The sequence below is a fragment of the Psammomys obesus genome, unplaced genomic scaffold, assembly GCF_907164565.1.
Source record: "Psammomys obesus unplaced genomic scaffold, mPsaObe1.curated_primary_1811, whole genome shotgun sequence".
Classification (NCBI taxonomy): Eukaryota; Metazoa; Chordata; class Mammalia; order Rodentia; family Muridae; genus Psammomys; species Psammomys obesus.
In genome coordinates, this window is record NW_026592118.1 from 5,234,058 (window position 1) to 5,247,386 (window position 13,329).

General features: G+C 39.3%; 1 protein-coding gene across 1 annotated transcript in view; it reads left to right on the forward strand.

Moving 5' to 3' along the window:
- Grid2 (glutamate ionotropic receptor delta type subunit 2) overlaps positions 1-13,329 on the forward strand; it is a 1,513,832-nt gene that overhangs the window by 794,465 nt on the left and 706,038 nt on the right. The gene's annotated exons all lie outside the window — the stretch shown is intronic.

The following is a 13,329-nucleotide window of genomic DNA, read 5'->3' on the forward strand; positions in this document are numbered from 1 at the left end:
TCTAATTAGAACTAATGGAGGAGGCAGAGTGAATTGCTTGTTCATCTCATTTACCCCATATTGCCCAACTAATGGCTAGGAATGTCTGTACTTGTATGTATTCAGGCACATGACCAGGACAAGTTTCAGAAACCTTATGAGTTTTCAAAGTGCTGTTGACCTGATGGATCTAGCAAGTTCAGGAAGAGAGTCGCAAGTGTGCAGCTAATCCTTTTATGTCGTGGATGTTGGTACTGCAAGTGAAAATTTTGTTCCTTAGAAAAATCAAACTCTGATGTCAAAGCAAAATGATAACGTAGCACAGCTCTACCTTACAGCTCTGGGAATCCGTACTAAGGCAAGCAAGTGAGACCACTGGAAACTCCCCAGGGATGGCCACTCAGCATGACTCGACACCACATTTGCAAAATGTTAGCTTGTTAACTTAGTAAAAGTCCCAGTGAGTGCAGGGATTCAAATGGCCTTCCTGTGCCCTGAAAGGTTTGCAACTGCCTTGCAATAGATGCTTTCTTTTTCTTTTTTACCTTAATTAAGTGTTTAGTTTCATAATGATAGCATTGCTCATTTCATTACATACTTTCACACACTGCTTTTAGCTTTGTGGGCTTCAATTGGTGAAAATTTCTTCACCTCGTTTTTCTACTTTTATTCCACCAACTCCTTAAATTCTGTGTAAGACCCGGATTTAGATAAATGTGTTCTTTGTTGCTAGGATTTTGAAGCAGAGTACAAATAATTGAATACCGGACAATTAATACCAGTTGGTTTTAAAATAGATTTTGTCATGTTAATTTAAGGACACAAAGAACTTTGATTTGGGGTTTATGAAATGACAGATTCATGCTGAAGAACTACACTTTTCTGCAACAGAAAACCATATTCAGTCTTACAGTCTACCTTCTGCTTCATCATCTTTCCTGTCTGTGACAAAATAGCTCAGGAAAAATCTTAGTGCCAGACAGGTGCGTTTGTCTTCTGGTTCCAGAGCTGGCAGTCCATGAGCTCTAGGACTGGGGGAAGGCTGAGCATCATGGTTGGGAGTAGGTTGCCATGTAAATCTGCTCATCTCATAATAGTCAGGAGGCAGGAAGGCCAAGAAACCAGACTTGGGAGAAAGTATAGCCTCAAAGAAAATGCTCCTCTAGGACCTTCAGAGTTGAGTAACAAAATCAGTATTAAAAGTTAACAACAAATATTTCCTGCAATTAAGCCTCAGGCTTGAAAACTTTCTTCCTGTTTGCAATAATGCCACCAAAGAAGGGTCCGTTACAGGATTAATCAAAGGCAGAAGAGCCCACACAGCTTGATCATTCTACTTCTGAACTTTGCATTTAGGACTATTTATTAACTCTCAATCAGAGGACAATTTATATGCAAACTGCAGCCTTTAAAAAGTACAAAGTCTTCTAGAAAATTGACAGTGAGTATACAGAGGCATAAAATTGAAACTGCAGTAATAAATAAAAGTTGAAATATTCCTGGTGTTTCTGTCTGGGGTGATCAGAGATTTGATTAACAAGGCATCCTTAATTTGAACTTGATAATGTGGGTAGAAATTCATCAGGAGAAATCATAGAATGGAAGAGAGATTAAGGTTATCTGAGGTCCATTATGGTCATGTTTTATGTGAATGTTAGTGTTTGAGACTCCTTTTGGTTATCAATGAAATGAAAATGTTGATTTTGATATATTACGAGCATAGTAAGATTATATGGTGGTGAGCCTCTAAAAAGTAACAGTGGGGAGTCCTGAAAACCAGGAAATGTTCACAGTAATGTGTGCATTTTTCTTCCTTTCTATTAAGTAGTAGCCTGGCATACACCAAATACTTAAACATGTATTTTAAACTGAAAATGACATGAAGATGAATAAAGACATAGGGTTTTATTTCAGCTGTGCATATATTAAGAGAGGCCGGTGCAAATAATGGACTGAAAAGGGGTAGCATTCTCAGGACATGTGCTATGCAGGGCCAATAGGTGGGGGGACTTGGAGAGCAACAGCTGTCCTTCTGAGAGAAGAGATAAGGACCTCTAATCTTCTGGTGGTTGTGGGATGCAAGGGCAACTGAGTGAGAGTCACTTACTGGCAGATTATCAAAATTCCAGTAGCTGGGAATGAAAAACTGTGAGCATTTTACAACAAGGTCCCAGGAGATTGTAGGGCAGTATTAGTTTGCTAGAGGTTCACTAACCAAATGTGATTCCATCCTACACTGGAAATGTGCTAACTCACTGTCTGCAGTCCACTTGTACCAAACCAACATACCCGCAGACCAACTTCATTCTGAGAGCTCTTTGCAGCACTGCCAAGCCTCCTGTCTCAGGAAGAAATGTTTGTATTCTCCTTGTGTCCCTTGGCATTGCCCCCTACCTAGGTGTCCTGACTTCGGTTTGTGAAGGGCAGCAGGAATTTTGGATTAGGGCTCACCCTAAAGACTTCATCTTACCCCGACACACTTTACCCCATAACAGATGTCATTAATGGGCATAACTCAAGTTGACACAGGCTTAAATCAGTAGGACACAACCATAAATTAATAGATTTGAGACTGATACCAAATAGTCTGCCATTTGTGTCTGTGTACTTAATGGAGGTTTCCAGAAAAGGTGTGAATAAGGGCATCATGGAAGTCCAGGAGAAAGGTCAAAGCTGAGGTTGCTGGACTGTCCCATTTTGGTTTTGTTTTTTCATAAGCATAGATTTATTGTCCACTGTATCCTAGATATACCCCTAGACACTGATGAGAAGATGGCCATGCATATCTAGGACTTTTCTTCAACCTTTGGTTTGGTGCACGGGAAGAACAGAGAACAGCAGCATTAAACAAGATACAGTTGTGGTGGATCACTGCCTCCTTGGGAAGTGAGAGCCACTCTCTGTCTTTATGCAGCGCTGAAATGGGATATTCAGAGTGCTGACAGATCTTAGTAGGGTACTGAAGGAGATGTTCTTTGAGTTGCGTTTTACAGGACATGTTATCTAGACAAAGGGCAGAAGGACATTCTAAGCAGCAGGAACACTATCGGAGCCATGACTCCCAGTGGCCGGCTTTGATATTTAAATCTCAGTGGAGAGATGGCTTTTAGCAGGCAGAGAACTTGCAAGTCCATCTCCTTTTGTTTGTGACAGCAGGTGGGATAGCTTGTGAGGGTCACACCTCTTCCTCTAGCTCCTTGTGCAAATTAACCTAATGTTCTGAGATATTTTACTGGCTAAAAGTAACTCCTCACAAATAAAGAGGTCAGAAGGCTGGAGGCAGAGGAGGAGGCAGAGACTTGAGACTTGCTGCTGGCACTGCTTGCTGCAGCAGCCTGCCTTTTGCTGTGGCTGTCGAGTCTGGACCTTTAAAAAGTTTCCTGTGTGCTGTGTGTTTATCTTATTAATATTAATCCTCACTCCCGACTCAAGAACCGTTCGACTCTGCTGGCTGGCTCTGGCAGAACACCATGTACCAAAGAAAAACTGTGGGAAACAGAGTAGTGCTGTGAACAGTCAGGGGAAAAATGAATTGGCGTGTTTTGCAGTCACATGAAACATTTACTGAAGAAAATTGTGAATATTTTAAACTATGTGATGAATAGCAGAAGCAGAAAATGTTGCATCATTAAAATACATCATGATATAATCTTTTATATAGTCTTGTAGCAGCAACCAGTAAATAGGAGGATGTAGAAGAAATGAATGAAGAAGGGATTATACTAAGGGCCCAGAATTTCTTACTCTTAGTAGAAAAGCTATGCAGAACCAGGAGCCTAGCATTGCCAACCGAGTCTGTTCAGACTTAGTTAAAGCAGTTTCTTTGACCTTGCCCTGTTGCTGACAATCAATTTTAATACTACTTACATTTTGAGCTTTTGTCTTACTTTATTCCCTGCCTTTGCCCGTGAATTTCAATTTCTGCAATAATCTACTGTTTTCTCTTTGTTCATAAACATACAACATCTATGCTTGTGATTTTTTTTGAGAATTCTCTGTTGATTCCCACTCAGATATACTTTTTCTATACCAACACTTCCTTGTGTAGAAGTTTATTTACTCCACAGTCAACCTGAGTGAAGGAACAGCAAGAAGAATCCAGGCTATACCACTGTCCCTGACCTCACTGTTCACTTCACACTGTCTGGTGCTGCCTGTTTCTCAGACAGCTCTTCTCAGAGGCCACCATGCCGGGGTTCTTCTTTCACGAGTTGTAGGAGTGTGCTGATTTCCGTGGGAAGAACCTGACCAGAACATATCACCACTGAAGGCACCTATTCCACTTTCTGAAGCTTTGCATTTACAGTATATGCAAAGAGCAATGTGCATTGGAGGAAGCAGTCTTAGGACTAAGGAAAAGTCTCTTAAAGTTACAGTGAAAGAAGTAACTTTGGAATAGGCCAGGGTAGATGGACACTGATTTCAGAGTCTGCACAGGAACCATGAAAGATGAACAACAATTTTTCAGACCAGCAATGTAGAGAAAAATCACAAGCAAGTGTGTGAAACAGACGGAGATAACAGATATCATTTGTCTGAGAGTTTTCACATTGGAAAACATGAGTTTCCTGCCTTCTGCATCTCTCATTTCAATCATCACTGTCAGAAAGAATAGCATTTTTAGTTTTAAAGTTTTATCTACTTTTAGCGTGTTCTATGGATTCATATCCTTCAAAGTGTTAAATCTCTAAAAGGAAAACAAACAGCCACTGATCATCAGAAAAAAAATTCCTTCTCTTGATACAAATGATTTGTCTCCTGTGGCATTTCAGGTGAATCAGCACAAACATACACACAAAGAACTTTCAGTCCCTTTAATAGATACAGTCATATGCTTACTATATATATATTTCTTTATGCTTTTTTCTTAATCACTTTCAGTATATTATCACATTGACATCTGTGGAATGTCACTTACAATTTTAGTGGTTACATAGTGCATTATTGCTAGCTGTATCTGTACTTTTATTTCATTTTTGGACAGTTATTTTTTTCATTTTTTATGATATGATGAATGAAGATTTAGTTAATTTACTCCACCCACATCTGCACTACCTGTGAATGGAGCTGCAACACGCTTCTCTGTCCCATTATCACTAAGCCATGTACTGTTATCCAGTGTAGGATCCTAAGTGTTTGTTTGACTCTCCATCCACACTCCAACTCAAATATCTCAGCCCCTTACTCACATAGAGTATTAGAAGTACGTGACTTCTACTTTGCAAACATAAATTCATTTCTTTATGTCTTGGCTAAAGTTAATGCTACAAAATAAAAATATATGAATATGTTTACCCCTTTACCATTATAAATTTTTATGTCACGGCAGAAGCTTAAGATTTTTGACTTTCTCACTCAGCTTCTGGCTTTTCATTTTCATTATTAATTATTTTTTATCTTTGTTGCCTACTTAAATTCTACAGTCCTGTTGTCTTGTCCTTACTTGAACCTCTTCAAATTCTTGACTGGACATTTCCTTACTTAAGGTCTCTCTCTCTCTCTCTCTCTCTTATTTTGTTCCCATTACTCATTTCAGATCTGGAGCTCTAAATCCTTTGCATTACAGTTTTCCTGTCTCTCTCTTCCCTTTGTGGAATATCTTCAAGTGCCTTCTTAAAGACAGGCACGTGCTTTATAGCTTTTATTTTTATTTTCAAAGAGATATTATATTTATATTTTAAGAGGTTATTTGGTTTTGCTGCTGGAAGCGATATTTTTGTGATTAACAGCACTTGCTGTTCTTGCAGAGAACCCAGGTTCAGATTCCAGCACACAGCTGTCCTCAACTCCAGTTCCATGAGATCTTGACACCTCTTTTGGCTTCTTGGGCACCAGGGATGCACATGATGCTTACATGTAAATGCAGACAAACATGCATACACATAAAAAAACAAAAAAAATAAGTCTTCAAAACTATTTGCAATTAAAAATGAATAATTTGGTTAGTTATAAAAAGCCATTTAACATGTTAAATGTCCTGCTGCTGCCCCATATCCACTTCTCTCCTGGGGCTGTATCAGCTCATTGTGTGCCAAGCTGGAGTGGAGAGAGTGCAGCTGAACCTGCTTGGGTGGGTGCAATGCAGAACCTGGGTCAGAGGTGAGTGAAGGACAAACAGCCTTCTAAGGAGACAACTTCAGTGAAACAGCTTGCTTAATTGGGGTAGCAAAGGCTATTTAAACTTTTCAGGAATGGGTAGAGAGGAAGTTTAACCTGTAACCTGGCCACCAGGCTACATGACCACTTCAAGGGTGACGGAAGTAGGGAGTTTAAGATATGTCCAGGTCAGTGAGAGATCAGTCCTACTCCTGCCAGTCTCAAGATGAGATTTTTGGGGCTTGGACAAGCCTCAATCTCACTCTTGCACCAGGCCGACTCCCCTGGTCACATGGCTCCCCCCATTCACCCCAATGTTGGTGAGAAAATCACCAACATTGACTCACTGTACTCTGGTTACCAAGCAGTCAGATTGAACAACTGGGACATTTTCTTGTTCCTGGAGCTATTGTCAAGGGTATGCATGCTTGGCATGTTTTATGTTCTCTTTAAAAGAGATATACCAGTGTTGGTGGTTCTAACTCACTCCCAGAAAGCTCACTTATGCCATCTTTTAAAAATTATCTGTGTACATGATGTCTCTGTGTGAGTTTGTGCATGTTGGTGCAGTTGTCCACAGAGGGCAGGAATTTTTGATCCCTGGAAACTATAGTTACAGGTAGTTGTGAGCCACCTGATCTGGGAGCCTAGAACTGAACTTGGCTTCTCTGCAAGAGCAAAACATGTGTTCAGCCTCTGAGCCATCTCTCTCCTCCTACACCAATTGTTCTTGTTTGGTTTGATATGGTGAAAGGAGATAAGTTTATTTTGTTGTTGATGATTGTGTGTGTGTGTGTGTGTGTGTGTGTGTGTGTGGTTTATGTGGTGTGTGTATGCATGTGCATGTATGTATGTGCGTGTGTGCGTGTGTGTGTTTCTGAGTCCAGTGCTGAGGTGTGGACTAGTGTCCCTAAACTGAGCAGAGTATTGCAATGCTTCTTCAGAATAGCTGGGTTTGAGCTTGAGTAATCATACTGCTTGCCATGAGTTCAGTGTTGACAAATCAACAATATAAATAGACGAAGTGTCTTTACATAGACATGTGTAGAGTCAGAACTGAGAGGAATGAGGACCCGTGTTTCCATTATAAGCAATAATTAAAGGGTCACCACACAAAAGTCAGTGTTCAGAGGCTTTTATAGGATTCATGTGCAGGAGTGATAGGAACCTTCTTATTTTTCCACTGTGCACCGCTTTTTCTCCTCTGCTAAGGTTGCTTGCGTCAGTTTGGGGAGCTCTGTCCAGCACACCGCACAGCGTCCTCTTTCTGCAGCCACTGCTCATTCTGATTGTCTAGTCCCCAGCATCAGCCTCCAGATTCTCCAGCTACACCACTTCCTCTGCCATCACTCTTTAGTCATTTATCCAAAATATTCTCTTAATGGCCTGTTTTCCCTTTCAGAGTTGCTGTCTCTCTTACATTTTAATAGGATTGGGGACTAGGATGGTTCTTTTTAACTTTCTTGAGTTGGATATTCCAACTCATAATTTTTAAGATGCCTAGGTAGAGATGTAAACTTGTATAAATAAAAGAGACTTTAAAGACCAGTTTGCCAGTGTGGTAATACATGCCTTTAATCCTAGTAAACAAGAGACAAAGGCAGGTAGATGACAAAGAGTTTAGCTTAGCCAGGGCTACATAGTGAGACCCTGACTTAATAATAATAGTGCTTATCATTATTGTTATTATTTTATGTTATAATATATAATTATTATATAATTAAATGTACTATAATAATAATGATTAAAAAGAAATAGTTATAAAAATGACTTAGCACATGATGGATATAAAAGCAAATGCAGCTTGAAAGGGATGGATGGGATGATAGGAATGGTGGGGGAAGGAAAGGATAGGACCAGGCCAGAAAACTAGCCAAGTTCAGCAAGCACCTAAGACAAGGGGAGGCAGATGAGTGACACTCTGCTCTTGACAAAATGTATAGCTGGCTTTCTCCATTCAGCAGAGGCCTGGATTTTGGCTGGGGCCAAGAATTAAGCTTCCAGATGGAGAACAAGGGTTCCATGTCTCTCAGGGGCAGCTAGAACGTGTTACAGTGAGACCTGAGTGTGCCCAGCCAGGGTGTGGAAAATGTTTCCTACGAAGTGTTAAAGCTTAGCTCTTTTAGCATGAGGTCATCAGTGGCAATGGAAGCTTGGGTGTTCCAAAGCTAGAGTGGATACCAACATTTTATTTTTTCTTTCCATTTTTTATTTTAATTTTAATTAATTACACTTTATTCATTTTGAATCCCTGCATGGCTCCCTCCCACCTCCCCTCCCAATCCCACCCTCCTTTCCCCTTCTCCACACATGCCCCTCCCCAAGTCCACTGATAGGGAGGTCTTCCTCTCCTTCCTTCTGATCTTAGTCTATCAGATCTCATCAGGAGTACCTGCACTGTCTTCCTCTGTGGCCTGTTAAGGTTGCTTCCCTCTCAGGAGGAGGTGATTAAAGAGCAGGCCAATCAGATTATGTCAGAGGCAGTCCCTGTCCCCGTAACTATGGAACCCACTTGGACACTGAACCTCCATAATCTACATCTGTGCAGGGGTTCTAGGTTATCTCCATCAATGGTCTTTTGTTGCAGTATCAGTCTCAGGAAAGACCCTTGTGCCCAGATTTTTTGTTGCTCTCCTTGTGGAGCTCCTGTCCCCTCCAGGGCTTATTATTACCTACTTCTTTCATGAAACTCCCTGCGCTCTGCCCAAAGGTTGGCCATAAGTCTCAGCATCTGCTTTGATAGTCTGCAGGGCAGAGCCTTTCAGAGGCCCTCTGGGACTGGCTCCTGAACTGTTCCCTGTTTTCTTCTTCTGATGTTCATCCTTTTTGCCTTGCTGTATGGGGTTTGAACATTTAGCCAGAGTCCTCCTCCTTGATTAGTTTCTTTAAGTGTATAGATTTTAGTAGGTGTATCCTATATTATATGTGAATTTATACCCTCTGTGTCTTTTTGCTTCTTGGATAGCTCACTCAGAGTTATATTTCCCTGTTCCTATCATTTACCTGCAAATTAAATGATTTCTTTGATTTTTATTGCTAAGTTATATTCCATTGTGTAGATGTACCACAATTTCTGTATCCATTCCTCAGTTGAGGGGCATCTGGGCTGTTTCCAGATTCTGGCTATTACAAATTAAGCTGCTACAAACATGGTTGAGCAAATGTCCTTATTGTGTACTTGAGTCTCTTTTGAATATATGACTAGGAGTGGTATAGCTGGATCTTGAGGAAGCACTATTTCTAATTGGCTGAGAAAGCACCAAATTGATTTCCAAAGTGGTTGTACAAGTTTGCATTCCCACCAGCAGTGGAGGAGGATTCCCCTTTCTATACAACCTCTCCAACATGTGTTGTCACTTGAGTTTTTCATCTTAGCTATTCTGCTGGGTGTAAGGTGAAATCTCAGGGTCATTTTTATTTGCATTTCCCTGATGACTAAGGATGTTTTGCTTTTTTTTAAGTGTTTTTCAGCCATTCGATATTCCTCTATTGAGAATTCTATTTAGCTCTGTACTCCATTTTTTAATTGGTTTATTTGATTTGTTGCTTTTTAACTTCTTGAGTTCTTTATATATACTGGTTATTAGCCCTCTGTCAGATATAAGGTTGGTGAAGATCCTTTCCCAAAGTAGGCTGTCGTTTTGTCGTTTTGCTCTGAGGACAGTGTCCTTTGCTTTACAGAAGCTTTTCAGTTTCATTAGGTCTCATTTATTGATTATCTATTTTGGAGAAGGTTCCCTGAGGTGCTAAGAAGAAGGTAAATTCTTTTGTGTATGGGTGAAAGGTTCTGTAGAGGTCTGTTAGTCCATTTGATTCATGACCTCTGTTAGAGTCATTGTTTCTTTGTTTAATTTCTGTTTTGTTGACCAGTCCTTTGTCGAGAGTGAGGTGTTGAAGTCCCCCACTATTAATATGTGGGGATCTATGTGTGGTTTAAGTTTTATTAATGTTTCCTTTACAAATGTGGGTGCCCTTGTATTTGGGGCATAGATATTCAGGATTGTGATATCTTCCTGGTGGATTTTCCCTTGATGAGTATGAAGTGTCCTTCTCTATCTCTTTTAATTAATTTTTGTTGAAAGTCTATTTTATTAGATATTAGAATGACTACTCCTGTTTGCTTCTTGAGGAAAACCGTCTTCCAGCCCTTTACTATCAAATAATGTCTACCTTTGTGACTTAAGTGTGTTTCTTGTATGCAACAGATTGTTGGGTCTTATTTATGCATCCATTCTGTTAGTCTGTGTCTTTTTATTGGAGAATTGAGTCCATTGATGTTGAGGGAAATTAATGACCATTGGCTGTTAGATCCTTTGATTTTGATGTTATCTATGGTAGTGTGTTTGTGTGCTTGGCTGCTTTTTGTTTTGCTTTAGTGAGGTTATTTCCTGTGTTTTCTTGAAAGTAGTTAGTTTTCTTGGGTTGTATTTTTCCTTCTAGTATCTTTGGTAATGTTGGATTTTTTTTGTAGGTATTGGTGAATTTATTCTTGAAGGCACTTAGAGCTATGAACTTTCCTCTTAGCACTGCTTTCATTGTGTCTCATAAGTTTGGGTATGATGTGAAAATCTTCAAGAGGATTTTCATTGAATTCTAGAAGATACTAATTTCTTTCTTTATTTCTTCTCTGACCCAGCTGTTGTTTAGTAGCAAGTTGTTTAGTTTCCATGTGTGTGTAGACTTTTTGCTTTTTCTGTTGTTGAGGTCCAGCTTTAGTCAATGGTGATCAGATAGGTTACAAAGGATTATTATAATCTTCTTCTACCTTTTGAGGCTTGCTTTGTGACCAGGTATATGGTCTACAAAACACCTTATAAATTAAACAAGAAAATAAAATCCTCCCTCCACATAATGATCAAAACAGTAAGTATACAGAACAAAGAAAATATACTAAAAGCTGCAAGGGAAAAAGGCCTAGTAACATATAATGGCAAACCCATCAGAATCACACCTAACTTCTAAACAGAGACTATGAAAGCCAGAAGGACCTGGACAGATATCATGCAGACCCTAAGAGAACACAGATGTCAGCCTAGACTACTATACCCAGCAAAAACTCTCAGTCCTCATAGACAGAGAAAACAAGATATTCAACAACAAAAACAAATTTCACCAGGTCAGTTTCTATGCCAGTACCATGAAGTTTTAGCATTGCTGCTCTATGGTACAGCTTGAGATCAGGGATGGAGATAACCTCCAGAAGATCTTTTATTGTAGAGGATTGATTTAGCAATTCTGGGTTTCTTGTTGTTCCGTATGAAGTTGAGAATTTTTCTTTCAAGTTCTGTAAAGAATTGTGTTGATAATTTGATGGGAATTGCATTGAATCTGTAGATTGCTTGTGGTAAGATAAGCATTTTTACTATATTAATCCGGCCAAGCCATGAGCATGGGAGATCTTTCCATCTTCTGATATCTTCTTCTAATTCTTCAGAGACTGGACATTTTTTTTCATACAAGTCTTTGACTTGCTTGGTTAGTGTCACACCAGGGTACTTTATGTCCTTTGTGGCTATTGTGAAGGGTATTGTTCCCCTAATTTCTTTCTCAGCAATTTTGTCTTTTGTATACAGGAGGGCTACTAATTTTTTTTTTTGGGTTAATTTTGTATCTGGCCACTTTGCTGAAGGTGTTTATCAGCTGTAAGTGTTCCCTGGTAGAATTTTGTGGGTCATTCATGTATACTATCACATCATCTGCAAATATTGATAATTTGAATTCTTCCTTTCCACATTGAATCCCCTTGATCTCCTTTAATTGACTTATTGCTCTAGCAAGGACTTCCAGAACTATGTTGAAGAGATATGGAGAGAGTGGGCAGCCTTGCCTTGTCCCTGATTTCAGTGGGATTGATTTAAGTTTCTCTCCATTGAGTTTGATATTGGCTATAGGCTTGCTGTATATAGCCTTTATTATGTTTAGGTATATGCATTGTGTCCCTGATCTCTCCAAGACTTTAAACATGAATGGATGTTGGATTTTGTCAAATGCTTTATCAACGTCTAAGAAGATGATCATGTGGTTTTCTTCCTTCTGTTTGTTTATATGGTGGATCACATTGATGGATTTCTGTATATTGAACCACCCCGGCATGCCTGGGATTAAGCCTGCTTGATCATAGTGGATGATATCTTTGATATATTCTTGTATTCAACTTGCAAGTATTTTGTTGAGTATATTTGAGTCGATGTTCACAAGGGAGATTGGCCTGAAGTTCTCTTTTTTGTTGAGTCTTTGTGAGGTTTAGGTACCAAGGTGATTGTGGCTTCATAGAATGAATTTGGTAATTTCTGTTTCTATTTTGTGGTATAGTTTGAAGAGTATTGGTGTTAGCTCTTCTTTGAAAGTCTGATAGAATTCTGCACTGAAACCATCTGGCCCTAGGCTCTTTTTGCATGCGAGACTTTTGATGACCATTTCTATTTTCTTAGGGAATATAGGACTATTTAATTGATTAACCTGCTCTTGATTCAGCTTTGGTAAGTCAAATCGATCAAGAAAATTGTCCATTCATTTAGATTTTCAAATTTTGTGGCATATAGGCTTTTGAAGTAAGACCTAATGATTGTTTGGTTTTCTTTAGTGTCTGTTGTTATGTCCCCCTTTCCATTTCTGATTTTGTTGATTTGTCTATTTGTCTGTTTGTCTATTTGTTAATTTTTCTCAAAGAACCAGCTCTTGGTTTCATTGATTCTTTGAATTGTTTTATTTGTTTCTAATTGATTGATTTCCAGCCTTCTACACCTCTTTGGTGTGTCTGCTTCTTTTTTTTCTAGGACTTTTAGGTAAACCATTAAGTTGCTTACCTCTTTAGTTCCAGTTTTCTTTCCTATGTTCTCCCTCTCCATGATTTCCTCCGCTTGTGTTTTCTTTAATTTTTCCAACTCTATCTTCAGATCTCGAACCATTTTGTTGATTTCCTTCACCTGTGTGACTGTATTTTCCTGTTTTTCCTTCAAATTCTTTACCAATTTGTTTGAACATTCTGCTGTTTATTTTATTTCTTTCAGTGATTTAATCATTTCCTCTCTGAAGTCCACAAACTGTTTGGCTGCATCTTCCTGTATTTCTTTACAGATGGCCGTAATCTGTTTTACTGTATCTTCCTCTAGTTCTTTACACATTTTATTTGCTTCCTCCATTAACCTCTTCATAAGCATAGATGTAAGGTCATCTTCTTGAATTTCACATATGTTAGTGTGTCCAGGGATACTTGCCCCTGGGTAACTGGGTTCTGGGGATGCCATATTGCTT